Source organism: Apodemus sylvaticus, chromosome 18, assembly GCF_947179515.1.
Source record: "Apodemus sylvaticus chromosome 18, mApoSyl1.1, whole genome shotgun sequence".
NCBI lineage: Eukaryota > Metazoa > Chordata > Mammalia > Rodentia > Muridae > Apodemus > Apodemus sylvaticus.
Window position 1 is genome coordinate 33679280 of NC_067489.1, and position 18023 is coordinate 33697302.

At 43.2% G+C, this 18023-nt stretch overlaps 1 long non-coding RNA gene across 2 annotated transcripts in view; it reads left to right on the forward strand.

Moving 5' to 3' along the window:
• Positions 1-18023, forward strand: part of LOC127668817 (uncharacterized) — a 71161-nt gene that overhangs the window by 23174 nt on the left and 29964 nt on the right. The window contains exons 4-5 of one of the 2 annotated variants that reach the window (XR_007974216.1): positions 1370-1502; positions 10871-11029. This is a non-coding gene — a long non-coding RNA (uncharacterized LOC127668817). The remainder of the gene's footprint in view (positions 1-1369; positions 1503-10870; positions 11030-18023) is intronic. The other variant, XR_007974217.1, reaches the window with a different exon arrangement.

Sequence of the window (18023 nt, forward strand, 5' to 3'; positions counted from 1 at the left end):
CAGTCTGCCAAGTCCAGGCCGAGAATCAGAAAAGCTGGTGCAGCAGCTGAGGTTCAGTCCGTGGCGGATGGCCTGGAATTAGTGGAGATGTCGGTGGCTGTGAGCACAGTCTGAAACCAAAAACTCCAAAGGATGGGGGTGACCGTGTAAGTCTTGGAATCCAAGGCCTGGAAATATCTGATGTTGAAGGGTAGGAGAAGATGCTGCCTCAGCTCCAGGGGGAAAAAGTTCCTCTCCTCCTCCATTTTCTTCTCTTGGGGTGATACCCACTAGGGAAGGTGAATCTTCCTTACTGGCTTTACTTAGTTAAATACATCTTTCCCAGAAATAGAAAGCCCCCATCTTGAAGCACTTTGTTTTTGTTTTAATTTGAATTATTTTATTTAAGACAAGCTCTCACTGCATCCAAGGTTGGCTTTAAACTTTATCCTCTCCAGTGCTGAAATCACTGACTTCAGGCACCATATATGGCTTACATACCTAATGATCGATGAGCTATCTTGGCAATCAGTTGGGTTGTCCCATAAAATAATGATTGTCACACCATCCACTGGGCTATCTGTTGCCAGTCACCTGTGGCTTGCTAGGCTCAAAGAACTCAGAGGAAGATGTGGACTCTACCACATGTAGACCTGCCATTTTGTTCTCTCTCTGTCTCTGTAGCTATAATCTTCCACCACCCAGTTAAGTTAGTTTATGAATGACATGTTCTAACCCTAAGCAAATGTACTAGACTTCTATAAAAGAAAAACCTAAAGCAAAACTAAAACAGATACCTGTTTGAAGATAAAATCATGCAAGCAAAGGAAAATAAAAAGATAAAGCCAAAGTGGACATTTCTGCCCCCAAATCAATCCTCCGTGACCATAGTATGCAGTTCAATTGATAACCATCTCCAACTCAGAAATTCTAAGAATGCTGAACAGTAGAAATTACCAAGACTTCTGAAAGAAGTGCTTATATACAACTTCAGGAACTATGAGCCTCCCCCAAGCAGCTCATGACTTGATAAAACTGCTTGATAAGACAACATAGTTATGGTCAGAGGTAAAAGGTAGTGACTGGAGACACAAAAACATATTTTGTAATTTATTTCAGTGATGTTTACTCATAAGGCATTTCATCTGTTAAGACCTTTCAGAAGAGTTAAGGAGTTTCTGAATGAATGAGTAGCACACGTGCAAAATTCATATAAGAAACATCCTAACTTTAGCGATCCCTGGACAGAATTCACTTGAGTAGTACTTACAAAGGAAGCTTGATGGCTCTAACTTTGAGTCTTGGGGTAAATACAAGTGGTGCACAAATTCTGTGTTCATTTTCCTCCTGAGGATGCGGCTCTTGTTAAAATGCTGTTTCTGGGTTCCAGGTAATAAAGTTCTGAGGCACCCTGCCCCAATCATTTTGAAGATCTAATGGATGTGTTCCAGCATTGTGAAAGTGTTAACACCCAAACAGATGTAAAAATGCCTCTCCACCTTGAGTTGTGAATCCTTCCTAAGGTATTTCTTTCGAGCATTTAGATATACAGAAACTAAAGTTGACTTAGCTTTTAGAAGGACTTTTATAGCATTTATGTTCCTAATCTACCTTCATAACAGTAATACTTTGGGATTACACAAGGTTTGTTACACTTTGGTATATTTCTGTGTTGGGGTACAGAGCCATGATAACGAATTGTAAGGACCAAGTGACTTAGTTCTCACAAAGAAATTGGACACGAAACCGCAGAGCTTGGAAATCCTGGTTCTCACTGTAAAGGCTGCAGGGAAGTCCTATCACCATGGCAACAGCATGAGACCGGGTTAGCAACCCAGTAACTAACTTTAAATCAAGTTTATTTTATGCATGTGAGTGCTGTGTATTTATGTATGTGCAGTGTGTGCTTGTTTGGTGCAAGTGGAGGCTAGAGGAGGGTGCTGAATCTTCTGGAACTGGAGTCACAGAGTGTGGTGGTGTGAAAAGCAATGGTTGTCATAGACTCAATGTGTTTGAATGTGCTTGGCCCATAGGGAGGGACACTATTTGGAAGAGTGGCCTTGTTGGAGCAGGTGTGGCCTTGTTGGGAGCAGGGTGTCACTATGGAGAGGGGCTTTGAGGTCTTATATGCTCAAGCTATGCCCTATGTGACACTCAGTCTCCTGCTGTCTGTGGCTCCAGATGGAGATCTCTCAGCTCCTTGTTTAGCACCAAGTCTGCCTTCATGCCACCTGTTTCCAACCAAGACAATAATGGACTAAACCTCTGAAACTATAAGTCAGCCCCAATTAAGTGTTTTCCTTTATAAGAGGTGCCATGGTCATGGTGTCTCTTCACAACAAACTAAGACAAAAATGCTTGTGAGCAGCCCGGGTGCTGGGGTCCACATCCTATTCTCTGCAATAGCAGCAAGTGATCGTAACTAAAGAGCAATCCAGTCACTACAGACCTCTCCACAGCCTTTTGAATTTCACATTGCATAAGACCTCTCACTATTGGTCTCCTTCAACCTCCCTCTCCTCTTGGAACTCCTTGGAATTGCACACTTTAACCCTAGATTTTTGAAAGTTTACACACAAATCAGAGTATGATGAAATAACCTGGTCATGTCACTCGGCATTTCTCTGTGTTTGGGGTTTGGCAGGCCCTCCATATGCATCACTGATGTCAGGAAAATGCTTTTAAAGATTACTGATTGAGTTAGAGTTTCTTTGTGTAGAGCAGTTTGTCCTTGAACTTATGAGCTTCTTGCCTCAGGATGTTGAGTACTGAGATCTGACTGTGTTCTGTGCACAAAACACTTCTAGAACAGCTTTATGGCTCTAAGCAAGCCTCAACTGAAAATCACCAGGACCTGATTCACACAAACCAATTCCTTTTGCAGAATTTCTTTCTGCGGATGACTACGATAAAACATATTTTTTTCTCGATACAGATATTTCAGGCTGTGTTTAATTACTGCAGTTTTTAATAGCTCACTAAATCTGCTCTTAATTCCTTCTACCTCAAGCTGCTAACAATTGCAAATCTAGTGGGAAATGGCGCTGATGGCGACATCCTGGCATCGTCATCAGCAGAGATCAGAACTCATTGGACATACATTGTTACCTGGTGTGATCTCCTTTCTGGAGAGAGGGGAGGTACATGCACTGGGCATTGGCTGAACTGGATTATGGACCTATGGGTTACTGAATGCTTGATATCATGTGCATGTGCAGGTTTTAGAGTCATACAGTGCACACCTCAGTTCATGTCTTGTTGCCTAACATAGCTTAGGTGACTTGGACCTGAGAATCCAAGTCTAGAAAGAATAGATAATAGTAATAGCAACATAATAAAGTTGCTGTAGAGATTAAATAAATTTAGTTTTTCTAATGCCAGCTACCTATAAGAACTTCAAACAAACATTGTTTAAAGCTGATCCTGGGGGGCGGGGAAGTAAATGAATCTTCTCTAAGTGGTCATAATACTGTCAACGAACTAGGGCCAGAATAAAGTTCCACTTTATAATAGAAAATAGAAGCTTAGAAGCCTTTCTTGATTTTCTTGGATTCTACAGCAGCTCTCTGATGTTGCTAGCATTGTTCCTGTGCTGGAGTAAGGGACTCTAAAATTCAGGGTCTTTCCTCTTTCTCTGTACATGGGTCTACATGTACTTATGTGTATATATTTATTTCCACCTCATAACAGTCAAGAAAGGCTTCATAAGAGAACGAACACTGAGTCATATGTGGTCTTCATTTCTACTTTCTGGAAACAGGGTTTGATGAAATCCCTTTCAGAATAGCAGGTGAATAGGGCAGTGGGTCATGTTCTAAGTTTTGAAAAATCAGTTTATAAGATGCGTGAAAACCTGCACCACCCACGTGTGAGACGTGCGTCACGGTACCAAGCTGGCCCTCCAACTCTCAGGTAGTGCACATGAGAACACGAGTAAATACCTGTTTGGTTTATAAACTGATGCCCATCCTGTGCCTTCTAAATATGCCTCGTTACTCCTAAATACACTCTTAAGGAAGGCAATAGAAAAGCTAGGCTGATTTGTTTTTAGGATTACTTTTACAACAGGAAGTGCTCGATGTAGAAACAAAGACGCTTGCATTGGAGGGGGCCAAGCGAGTCTCATCATCGGAGCTAGCTTTCCTTTCCTGGCACTTTAATAACCAGGACAGCTCAGGCTCCATATCTAATCTCTTACATAAGACTTATGCAAGCGACATGAGCCAGCTCTTTCCTGACACAATGCCAAAGCTAAGTTAGACATTTAAAGGCCGTTGCTTCCTAATATTCCTGCTAAATGTGACGCACACTCATTGACTCCGTTCACTTAGGTTATTTTTAAAATGCTTGGATGAACACACACACACTCCTGGGTATAAACATCCTTGCCAACACAATGAAAGCTCACATTGTATGCGTTCAAGTGTGCTTAGCCAGAAGGTGTGAAGGCCAGATGGAGAAAGGTTTGGAGTAATGGATAATACCACTTTAATCCTCCAAGAAGCACACACTCATTGGACAGTCTGAAGACAGGCCATTACTCACTGGGCCTTTTTGCAGGACATTGCCCTCTGTCGCACAGAGCCATTCATCACTGAACCAGGCTCCAGAATTTGATTTTTCTCACTTCCGGACAAAGAAAACAGGTAGTTGAAAGGCAGGCCACTCTGTTCAAGAGTAAGTCTGTGAGAGAGATGGATTAGGAGTTCTCAAAAAATACAATTCAAGGACATTTCTAAAGCTTCATTCCAGGTGGCGTTACCTGGTGTGTGTGTGTGTGAGAGAGAGAGAGAGAGAGAGAGAGAGAGAGAGATTGAGAGAGAGAGAAAAAAGAGAGAGAGAGAGTGCGTAGGTTTGAAGGTTAAAGGACTATTTGTGTGCGGTTGTCTGTGTGATAGGGCATACACACATCTGGGAGGAGAGCATGTTGGAGCTGGGTCTCTCTCTCCACCGTGGGTCCTGGAGAGTGAACTCAGGTCTTCAGGCTTGAGCCATCTCGTTGGCCAGCGAGGCTCTGCCCTGGGGGTTTACTTGTCCTAAATGCTGACTCAAGAGTCATCCTACCAGTTCATTTCTGTGACTTCTCTTGGGATACTGAAGAACTCCACATCAATTCCAGCCAGCCATTGTTCTAGAGACAGGATCAAAGCACTGAGCAACTTTGGCTTGCATCCTGCTGCCATGAGTCACTGGGATACTGTGGCTTAGCACTGACCTTCTCAAAGCTGTATGTAATCCGAACCCACGGGAAGCTGTTATAAACCATCGTGCCTGTGGCCCACTGGCCCAGAGATACTTATTCACACGACCTAGGATAGAACCAGGCTGCGGCCCATGAAAGTATCAAACTCTTGATCTGGTGGCAGCTGCCAAGGGCAGGTAGTCATGGTTTCCTTGATTTTAGTATGGATATGTGCTTGATATGCAATCTAGTAATGCAGTGATGAACAATTTAAAAAAAAAAACCCTTCAAATTGTGATGCATTTTCTGTATGCGCTCAAAAAGCAAATAGTTGTCACAGTCAACTTATGTTGTGTGTGTTGTGATCATAAAAAGAAAAAGAGGTTAGAGAATGTGGTATACGGCGGTGTGGGGGAAGGGAGTGAGTGCCTCAGCAGGCCCAGGCCTCAGCATCCCTTCCCCTGTGGGACCGGGCACACAATGGCATAGTATAGAATAGACTTTGTTTAGGGCATGGGATGGAGTTAAGGGGGTAGTAGAGGCAGAGAAAGTCAGAGAGAGGGAGAGAGTAGAGAAGCAGAGGCCGGCCATGACCATGTGGAGAGAGGGGGCGGGGAGGAGAACCCAAGGGGGGCAAGGGAGAGGCTGAGAGAGAGAGGTAAGAGAGAGAGGAGGGGCTGAGCAGCCCCCTTTATAGTGGGCCAGGCCTGCCTGACTGTTGCCAGGTAAAGGTGGGAGGGGCATACCTGGCTGTTGCCAGGTAATTGTGGGGTGGAGCTTAGACAGAACCCTCTCAGTGTGTGCATGGCCAGCACTCAAGGAGAGGCAGCTTTTGATTTTTCCCTTCCTTGTGTTTGGTTGGGTCTGGGAGTTAAACTGACAGAAAGAGCAAATTATTATTAAATAATTATGTAATTATTGAACATAAGCTTTCTTTAACATGAGGATACTCGGGGAGGAAGGAGGGAAGGGAGAAAGGAAAGAAGGAAGGAAGGAGGGAGGGAGGGAGAAAGGAGGGAGGGAGGGAAGGAAGAAAGAAAGACTAATCATCATTTTCCCAACTGGGCAAAGAGCAGCGAATTACGAGGCTATGGCCAGACAAGGGGACAGTACATGTCAGGGTAGAGAAGCCACTAGGGAGATGGGAGATAGCAGTACTTACGGAGGCTTGTTTAGACGGCTTTTCTCAGCCTCAGCTCCCCTGGTAAGTGGAAAGAATGCTTCTTTCTGACATAGAGAGAATACCTTCCGCAGGCCCCCGTTTTCACCGCTGCTTTTAGGGAGAAAGGTGGTAAAACCCTTGCTGCTCTTCCTCCTTATTTAAGCACCCGGAGCTTAAAATAACCCGCACGCCACAGTGATGTATCTTAGGGTGCCATATTCTTCCACCTTTTTGCACAACACTTTGAAAGTTACCTTTAAAGTACAGGGATTGAAAATAGAAACATGAGTCAGGTTAAATCCAAACATTAAATCAACAATATATGAACAGCACGAGGATGTGTCAAAAATCAAATTATATGCAGAATGACTGACTACAAATGATATTTTTTTATGTTACTCTCAGCAACATTTAATTTTAAAATACTTCATCCCCAGAATAAACAGTACACCTGGTTACACACACTCACAGTTACTTTCCAATTCTTGCTTCCAGCTCCTGGAACCCACTTTCTGGTTTTGTTGCTGTTGTTGTTGTTGTTGTTGTTGTTGTTGTTGTTGTTTATACAAATGATGCTTTTAAAGTTTGGGAAAGGACAAAATGTATGTATCAGTGGGTCTTGGGTTGTCTAAGGGATTCTCGGTGGTGTTTCTCAAGCATCTACCAGTTTCAAGGTAAGAAGTTACTGATTAATTTGGTTCTCCAGTGACCAGTTTAACGCACAACCACTTCAATAGATGAACTGTTTGCTAAAAGCAACTCAATTCTTAGAATGAACATCAGGAGGCACCTATAACCTATGTGGTGGTTTGAATCTGCTTGGCCCAGGGAATGGCACTATTTGGAGGTGTGGCCTTGTTGAAGGAAAGTGTCCCTGAGGGCGTGGGCTTTAAGATCCTCCTCCTAACCAGTAGGAGTCAGTTGTCTCCTAGCAGCCTGCAGATGAAGATATAGAAATCTCAGCTCCCATTGTAATGGCTCTTCCTGGTTGTCAACTTGAGCATATCTGGAATGAACTACAATCCAAAATTGGAGGGTTCAATTGTGATCCAGATCTTGAGGCTAGAAGACACAAGTTACTGTCCTGGATCTTGGCATGGAGATCTTGAGGCACAGTGGCTATAAAAAGCTTAGGCCCAGGCAATGAAGTACATGCCTTTAATCCCAGGAGACTAAGGCAAGGAGATCTCTGAGTTCAAGGGTCAGCCTGGGACAAAGCAAGTCCCAGATCCAGGCGGAGTGATACCGGAGGAGCTGAGAGTTCTACATCTTCATCTTCAGGCTAATAGGAGCCAACTGACTCCCACATGGTTAGGAAGAGGGTCTTAAAGCCCTCGCTTACAGGGACACCTTCCTCCAACTAGGCCATACCTCCAAATAGTGCCACTCCCTGGGCCAAGCAGATTCAGACTACCACAACTTAGAACCAGATCTTTTGGATTTTGGGTGAGAAGTCATTGCAATGCACAAGCATGAGGAGATGTAGACAAGGTTCTGTCGAGGGAAGACAGCAGGATGCACAGGGCAGAGCTTAGCTTTAGAACAGCATTCTTGCATCTGAATTCAAACCTTGCTCAATAGCCACGTGCAGCTGAGCTGTACCTAGAGGTTCATGGGGAGATGCCCACTGTGGCTGGGAAGTAGGGGAGGGGGGCTGGCAGGGGTAGGGATAGGACTGAAATTTTAAAAATAAAAGAACTTATAAATAGGAATACTGGCTCACGCTGTGTAGACTTTTGTTGAAGCCTTTTCTGAGCCTGCAACTTGGTAAAATGACTTCTTCCTACCTAGGAGGCTTGCTTTAAAATAGCAGCAACCTTCCAGGTGGGAAAGGTAAATACACACTCATTCTATCTGTATGTCTCCTTCCTTGAGTAGTGACTCATGACAGTCACTGTTGTGCTATAACTCTGCAGCCCTCAACAGCCTTGCAAGCCCTCCTCAGGGATATTTGTCCTGGTATCTTTCTCTTTAGGTTGTAATTTTGGCCACATTCAAGCCCAGCTAACTCAAGTACCTATGGCTAGGAATCATAGCCACAAGAACCTTTCATCTACCAGTGGGAGATAAATTTTAATAAAGATTTTAAAAAATATTAAACACTTAAAGGACTAATTCACATTTATAAATAATGAGTGAAATGCATTTAGTCCTTAGATTCCATTAATAATTGAATGGGTTCATCTTTAACACACAGCGAGAATTCTGGTACTAATTTGGAACTTTTCCATCCTGGTGAGTGTCGCCTTGTCAGCTGGCTTTCTTTGGTGTGACTTAGAACTCTTCCCATCTGTACTGGCTGGTTTTGTGTGTCAACTTGACATGGGTTGGAGTTATCACAGAGAAAGGAGTTTCAGTTGGGGAAGTGCCCCCATGTGGTCCATCTGTGAGATATTTTCTCAATTAGTGATCAAGGGGGAAGGGCCCCTTGTGGGTGGTGCCATCCCTGGGCTGGTAGTCTTGGGTTCTATAAGAGAGCAGGATGAGCAAGCCAGGGGAAGCAAGCCAGTAAGGAACATCCCTCCATGGCTTCTGCATCAGCTCCTGCTTCCTGACCTGCTTGAGTTCCAGTCCTGACTTCCTTTTGTAATGAACAGCAATGCAGAACTGTAAGCTGAATAAACCTTTCCTCCCCAACTTGCTTCTTGGTCATGATGCTTGTGCAGGAATAGAAACCCTGACTAAGACACCATCCTAGGCCACAAGGACAGGATTCTCCTCTTGACTCAAGTCTTCAAGCACAGTTGATCTTCTTATGTATCTTCAGTGCCATTCTAGTCTCAAGCTGTTCGATACAAGGGTGTCGCTCTCCTGTATTGAATGCAGAGCAAAACAGTCCCTTTTACAGTGTGTGTTCCAAGTGCTGGATTTTGATGCAGTGTTTATCTGCTGCTTTCTCAGTGGATCCCTGCTAAATGTCTGCCCCACAATGGTAGCATCTCCTCTGCTTATTAAATGACCTTGTGCTCATCTGGCTTGAATGCCTACATTCTGCTCTCTATCAGCAATAGAAACATTGGAAGCCCAGCAGCATCAGCCAGGAAAGTAATCTCCTGATTGGATTGGCACATTTGTTTTTATTCGATATATTTTTTATTTACATTTCAAATGATTTCCCCTTTTCTGGCCCCCCACTCCCCGAAAGTCACATAAGCCCCCTTCCCTCCCGCTGTTCTCCCATCCACCCCTTCCCACTTCCCTGTTCTGGTTTTGCCCTATACTGCTACACTGAGTCTTTCCAGAACCAGAGGCCACTCCTCCCTTCTTCTTGGACATCATTTGATGTGTGGATTATGTCTTGGGTATTCCAAGTTTCTAGGCTAATATCCACTTATCAATGAGTGCATACCATGATTGATCTTTTGAGACTGGGTTACCTCACTTAGCATGATGTTCTCCAGCTCCATCCCTTTGTCTAAGAATTTCATGAATTCATTGTTTCTAATGGCTGAATATATACCATATTCATTGTGTATATATACCATATTTTTTGCATCCATTCTTCCATTGAGGGATACCTGGGTTCTTTCCAGCTTCTGGCTATTATAAATAGGGCTGCTATGAACATAGTGGAGCATGTATCCTTATTACATGCTGGGGAATCCTCTGGGTATATGCCCAGGAGTGGTATAGCAGGTAGATTGGCACATTTATGTCCCTTCTTTTGCTTTTATATCAATCAACACTACAATACTCCCGGTCAAACATTATTTAGTAGTCTGCTTGCTAGGAAAGTCTCAAGATTATACTCTGTCATTCAACCATTTCATGCTCATATTATACAAGCCGTTCTAGCACTGTGAGCTACATAGGATGTGCTGGATAATTTTTTTAAATGATTAAATAATGAACTACTCATGCCTGCCACACTTATCTACCTCCAAATATATGATCCTTCTAAGAGCTATTTCATATTTCAATCTCAACAGTTAGTGTAGAGAGAACAGAAGTAGCCATGGACATAAAAGGGCAGGTGGCAACTCACATATCAAGTCAGTCCCCATCTTAATCCTTCCAGTCTGCTATGGAAAAATGCCCAGGACAGAGAAATTTATGAAGAATAGACATCGTTATTTGTCACTTCTAGAGTCTGGGAACTCCAAGATCATGGCACTAGCTGAGTTCGTGTTTGGTGAGGACAGCTCTGTGGGAAGAGTACTTTGGCTTCTAAAGGGAATCAAATTAATTCATAAAGGTATGCAGGAGGAACAACTGCCACCTCTATGTAAACACCGGGTGGGGAGGGAGAGTGGGAGAAGGGGCACAACAGTAAAGGCATCTCCTGCAGGAGGAACTGATTGAAGACTGCCTGAGAGACCAAGGATTGCTGATGCAGACAATTACAGCCAATCGGGAAGTGCTGTTTAGGAGAGAGTGTCTATGCCATACTTATGCCCAGGTGAAATAGAAGAATCCACTTACTGGCATATGGTGCAATTCTTATCTAGTATTAATATGGGGAAGAGAGCATGTTTATGGTTTTGTTTTGGTTTTGGTTTTTTGGGTTTTTTGGTTTTTTGTTTTTTGTTGTTGTTGTTGTTTTGCAGGAGGCTGAAGAAGGGAGGTGGCAGCCAGAGTGATTGGCGAGACATGCTGATGCTGGGACAAGGGATGATGCTGACCATGATCTTGCCCTGACACTGGTGACAAGGAAGCTGTATTGGACACATGTTCCTGACCCACCTTTGCTACATCCTTCTGTAATGGTAAAGGCCAGAAGTACTTTGTGACCTATAATAATACTCAGATGTTAGGATTTCCTTGGTCTGACAGTCAAAAGTATTCCAAATTGGTAAATTACACTGCTCTGGGTGAGGGCCTACCTATTTGTTTTACTAGAAATAGTACCAATGCTGGATGTGTTTCTGTGTATCCTCAGACTTGGAAAAAGAATATCTCTAAGATTGTAGTGCAAAGCATTGAGATGCGAATGCCTGTATCTCAGACTGGACAGGCTGCCTTGCCTCAGGCTTTTAGGCATTGCACAGTGAACGTGGAGACTGTGGAACTTGCCTTCAATAGATTGATCAAGTGGAGAAGTTGTTAAAATGACCCACCTCTATCCTTTAATGTGCCAGGTTATTCCAACTCAGTCATGGACCCAATACTAACAAAAGGAAACGACAGTGGGCATTTGGGAGGCTGGTTCCGGCCATTTTCAGAGACGTATTTTGAAGTTGGCAGCTACCTTGTATGATATTATGTTTGCTGTAGATAAAAATGGAACAATTTCTGGGGTTAAGGTAAATGTAACATCCTGTATTACTCTACCTAATCTTTTACTAACTGGGACTGTTACCTTTGTTATTGGCTCTGATAAATGAGTTCAATGTTTCTTGTAAAAAAAAAAAAAAAAAAAAAAAAAAAAAAAAAACCAAGATGCTTTCTTGGGACCAATGGGGCACTGGTGGAGGGTCTTAAAGGAGCTTGCAAGAACATTCAGGTGAGCTTGCTGCTGCTGGAGTCTGTGTCATTGGTCCTGTACCACCTCATCTCCAACCCCCAAGGTTAGGTAAGGTGAGGCAGCGAGTAGTCCTGGGAACAGGCAGCAAGGGCAGAGGACTCGCAGTCTATTGAGTGAGCCAAGGTTCCCCTCTGGGTTTCAGTATACAGTATATGAGTCTTGAAAGCCCACAAGTGTTCAGAACATAGCCATCTTCTGCTGCAAACTTTCTACCTGGAAGTCTTCAGTGCAAGCCTCTGAATCAGAAAACTCAGTTCATCCCATAAAAAGCTTTATACGATGTCTTCAGAGGTTGAAATCCAAACTCAAGGTAGTGCGCAGATAATCGGGAACTAAAATGGCTATGGCAGAGCACACAAGGATGAGAATATACTTCGAGATTTAGGATAAGCATGTGAGAAGTGGTATAGAAGGGCCTCAGGAACTCTTTTATTCCCTGCAGTTGGCTGCCCGACCCCAGACAAGTGCTTTGTGATAACAGTGGCCAAGTCTGTAGGTCTCTGGTCAAGTCTAATGCTGCCCAAAGGAAACGTTTATAGTTATGGAAAATCTACTTTATCCAGTGTACCTAGTGGTACACTTCAAATTGTGGGTGGTTCACGTGAGTAACAATTTTTAATTTAACCTGTTAAAAATAAATGACCTCATGAGGCTGCTGGCTACTGAATTAGACACCAGAGGTTGAGACCACGCCCCCTGTGAGAGATCTGCTACAGATCACCAAGACAAAAACAGCACTCTATACCCATTGGCTCTCTCCTTCAAGGTTGTTCTTAAAGGAAAGTACATTTCCAAATGAGATACACCAAATACCACCACTATCATCACGCCTTCCATATACTGAGCATGTGCTATGTACCAAAGGCCTTTTGTTTTGTTTGTTTTGTTTATTTTTTATTTTCTATATTCTTTGTTTACATTCCAAATGATTTTCCCTTTCCCAGTTTCCCCCTCCCCATAAGTCCCATAAGCCCTCTTCCTTCTGCCTGTTCCCTAGTCAACCCCCTCCCACTTCTCTGCCGTGGCAATCCCCTACAATGCTGCATCAAGCCTTTCCAAGACCAGGGCCCTCGCCTTCCTTTTTCTTGGTAATGATTTGATATGTGAATTGAGCTTCTGGGCTAATATCCACCTATCAGTGACTGCATTCCATGTGTGTTCTTTTGTGAATGAGTTACCTCACTTAGGATGATATTTTCCAGTTCCAATCATTTACCTAAGAATTTCATGAATTCATTGTTTTTAATTGCTGAGTAGTATTCCAGGCCTTTTAATATTGCTTTTAATTCTGATATTCAAGTAGATACTATCATTATTTCACCCATGATAAGGCTGAAGTTTCTTGAGGTCACGGAGAGGGTCACAAAGATAGAAGTACAGAGGACAATTTAAACCTAGATCTGTCTACTTTGAAATTTATATACACTTTCCACCATATCCTATAACAATGTTTTCAAATTACATCTACATCAGCTTTTGTAGATTGTAGTACACCCTTGTATATTATTAGCATAAAGAATATAATTTTCTCTTGTTCTATCACTCTCTGTAGCTATTTTTTTTCTCGGCCATTTTGATACAGAGTGGCGGTCATGTACAGCAGTAAACGTTCTCTTGGGAAACATAAATGGACTCTTAAAAGACACGAACAAATTTATGACTAATAGGGACATAAATTGCGACTGGCACTCTGGGATATAGTTATTTTTATAGCTTGTCAAGGACAGTCGCATGTTCTCACTACATGCTGTTAGAGGTGACTATTCATAGCCGAACACTGAGATGGATTAATCCTGTTATGACTGAATTAAAAGCCCATGTTCTTAGCATAGGCTATTAGCAAATTAGAGACCCAAAAATACCCACAGATTTTAGTGATAAACCAGTGATGTATTAGTTCAAGAGAGGTCTCGAGATTTATCTGCTGGTGTCATTATACAAAACGGGAAACATAAGCCTTATGAACATCAAGCAAATGCTAATGTGGTCTAATAAGATCATGAGAAGTGATAGATAGTAGTTCCTAAGGGGGCAGACATGCATCGGCTGCAGCTCTGTAAAGAGATTCCCCAATTGAGGCAGACAAGTATTGGCTGCACCTCTGTAAAGAGATTCCCCGACTGATAAATTTTCAAGGGTTCTCTTCAGTTGTCAGATTCGGTTTTCTGGAACCTGAGTTTCCGTGACATTAAAATGAACCAGAGTGTAAGGGGAAACATGGAGTATTTAATTAGCCCACAGTGTCAGGAGGAGGCCGTGTCTTAGAGTAAGCAAGTCAGGCGAAGGGTCAACTTTTCCAGGAATAAATAATATACAGACTTATAAGCTGTAAAGGAGCTCTTAAAAGCTGAAGGTTCATTCTCAAAGGAAAACAGGGCAACAGATGAAGCAGAAAGTCCCCTAGAACCCCGGCTTTGGGCACGGCTGACCTGTCTTGAGGGTGGCTCAGTTGATAAAGGCTTAACTTGCTAGCATTGTCCTTCCCAAGCACAAACATCCATGAGCTCATGATAAAAGAAAAAAGTAAGAAAGACCAGCAATGATGGTACGCACTTGTGGTTTCAACACTGTGACTGACTGGAAAGGTGGAGGAGCCTACTCCCTGAGGCTTTCTGGCTAGCCAGTGTACCCCAATTGGTGAGCTATATGCTAATAAGAGACCATGTCTCAAAGAAACTGGATACTGCCCCTGAGAATGGCACCTGAAGCTGACTCCTGGCCTCTACCCACATTTTGCAGCCATACCTGCCTGTACATGTGCACCGCACAAACATACAGATACGAAGACAAGTGTGTGCACACACATGTGACACAGACACGGGCAGACGGCAGACAGACAGACACCCTACCTTTTTAAAAAGAAAGATCCAGTAGCTGGGTGTGGTGGCCTGCACACTTGTAATCACAGAATCTGGGAGGCAGATATTGAAAGATTATGGGTTTTTGGCCAGCTTCAGTTACATGGAAAGTTTGGCGTGGGTGGGCAACTGGCTCACACAGTCTAGAGGACACTGCATATAAGGAGAGGAAGAAAATGAAGTCAGTAATAGCAATCTGTGAGCAGTGGAGGGACTGCAGTACAAGCCAAGAGAACCCATCTCTCCCAGGACAGCCTAAGAGCCTAGCCACTGCAGCATGCGGGCCAAAGTAAAGGAAGTCAATTATGGGCCTAAGCACTCAGCTTTGAGTGAGCTACACGCGAGACTGAGTCACTGCTGAGTGACTGTACAGTTTCCTTGCAGTCAGGCGCAATAATGTGCCAGATGAAATGGGTGAAGAACTGGCTAGGCTAAGAGGAGACTCCTTTCAAATATTAAGGATGATGGGGACACTGATGTCCAAGAAGAAAGCATGATTCTATGGGGATCAGCACTGTGGCCCTTTCCAGAGTCAGATGAAAAAGGTTAGAGGTACCAGGTCTCTACTTGCTCATGAAGCTGGGCAGTGGTGGCTGGGCAAAGCGTAACCTGGCTATCTTTAGCTCCTGTCTTGCTTCATATATATATATACATACATACATATATATATATATATATGCATATATATATATATATATACCCCTAACCCTAACTCACATATGTAAAAGTCAAGGCAACTGCATACAATCATCTTTTTTTTTTTTTATCTTTCAGGAGCCTTGGATTCTGGGAAGCTTAAAGGATGGGGAAGAATTAGGTGGTGGGTTGTATCTTGGGGTACATTGTCAAAACTCAGCAGTCAATTCACTGTCTCCCTCTTGCCTGTGGTCGACTCTCTCACAGTTCTTGTAAATCTTGGACTCCAGTGTCTTTTGAAAGCCTTGATTGGGCTGCAGTCAATGGAACACCAGAGGTACTTGGAAAAACACCATGCAATCTGGTACTCAGCATGTGAATGATAGGCTTACAGGAGTTTATAGATATTTTCTGTAATAAAGAATAGAGTGTTCATTCTGTCTAACAGCATTATATGCCCAGAGGCAGCAAAGATGCTATTGAATACCAAGAAAGAACATTGTCAAGGCACTGCCTGGATCTTGCTGTTTTTAAGGATTATGTTCTCAGATAGACATAAATCAAACAACCGAAATGGCGTTTTCTTAGATCGAATGTTAAAGCCCTGCGCTTCTGGAATTCCCTTGCTCATTTCTTTGTTTACCACTCTTTTGAAAATATGCTTTTTGCTTTCTATAAAGAGATTTGAAAACAGCTGGGCTCAGCTGGATCGAGGATACAAGGAAGAGTGGCATTGGCTTAAACAGGCATATGGTGGGTTTGTAATGCCTCTAAGTGAGTTTTAAAGTTACCAGCTACATGAGACGGGTAACTAAAGTGTCTAGAAACAAGGAAAACTACCACCAAAGCTCATTTTTATAAATGCTATTGTCTTATATAACCTGCTGGAAGACACCCAGTTCTTCCTTGTAAGAGCGCCTCTGAGTCAATTTGTCATTTGATATTTTGTAGAGTTTGCAGTAAACTGGAAGTCGGTGAGTTCTACTAAACTTCAATGACAAACCATGCTGTACTTTGGTTATTTGGGAAACTGAACCAGAGGGAAACCATTTTACCTTTCTTTTTCAAACCCAACTACTTTCAACATCTAGAACAATGTCTCCCTATAGTACCAAGTAGGCAGGAATTGTTTGAAGGGTTAAATTGAATTTTGAAAGATTTTCTCCTATTGGGATTTGGAACTGAAGCATGCAAAGCCCAGACAGTTTGCTTTTCTCCCTTCCCACACCCCGAGGACATCAATTAACCAAGCAGCCGAGGTTAATTATCACCCACACCCTTGTTCTCCTGCCCCTCACTCCAATCTATCACCCCTTCCTGTGCTGGCAAGACTTATGCCAACTTGACAGGAGCTGGAGTCCTTTTAGAAGAGGAAGGCTCAGTTTGAAATATCCCCCACCAGACTGGCCTGTGGGCGAGCCTGTGACGGATTTTCTTGATTAATGATTAACATGTGGGAGGGCCCTGCTTCACTGTGAGTGGTGTTGCCCCTGGGCTAGTAGTCCTGGGTGCTATGAGAAAGCAGTCTGATCCAAGCCATATGAACAGAATTCATTCCTCCATGGCCTCTGCTTCAGTTCCTGCCTCCAAGTTCCTGTCCTAACTTTCCTGGATGATGGGCTATGAAGAGTAAGGTGAACAAAACCTTTTCTTCCCATGTTTGTTTTGATTGTGGTATTCACCACTGCAATGGGAACCTAAGTAGACATTTCTCCTTTTTGTCTTCCTGTTCTCCTACTCTTCTTGTTCCTCTATTTCCCCATCCTGTCCCTTCCCCCTTTCCTCTTCCTCAGCATTCACAACCAAGGAGTCTACAGACATAAAGAACACAGCCAACAGGAGAGCAGAGTGCCAGTTTATTCATAGTCGAGTGAATGTCCAATATTCCAAACACTAGGCACTTAGCAAGGCAATTTTGGAGACACTGGATTAAGAGAAAGTAAAGCCCCTAAGCCTATTGGGGAGTCTGTGTTCCCAGGGCCTCAAAAGGTATATAAAAAGATCATCTAGCAAGATGGAAGACATCCCTGGATCCAAAAAGATAATTGTTTAGTTTAACATGTCTTTGGTAGCATGCTTCTTGTATGTGCAGGTGTTCATGTGTGCCTGAGTGTATACTCCAGAGGTCGACATCATGAGTCTTCTTCTAGTGCTCTCTAGCTTATATGTTTGAGACAAGATCTCTTATTGAACTTGAAGGTCGCTGTTCCTGCTAGGCTGGCTGGCCAGGGAGTCCCCAGAATCTATTCACCTCTTCCTCCCAGGGCTAGGAGAGCAGAGACTGGAATCTCAGCTTTTACATGAGTGCTGGAGAATCTGAACCCAGGTCCTTAGGCTGGTGTGGCAAGCACCTTATATAGTCATCTACCCCATTTAATACACATTGTTTTTGGTCTTTGGACATTCCTCCCATGAGCACAACATATTTAGATCACATCTACTCTGTACTCTCCTTTTTCTCAACCAAACTCTATCTCCCACCAACTCGATGTCTTCAGTTTTTTTGTTTTTTTGTTTTGTTTTGTTTTGTTTTTGTTTTGTTTTTTACTGAGCTCAGTTAGTGTTGCCCATACACACATGGATATCGGGTCATCTATTGGAGCATGGCCCTACTGGGCCACAACCCTGCAGAAGTTGGCTCTCTCCCCCCCAGCAGCTACCAACTGCCATCAGCTCCCTGATGGAGCCCCCTGAGCCTCTCCCTTCCATGCAGGAATGCTGACAGGCTTAATCTTGCCAGTA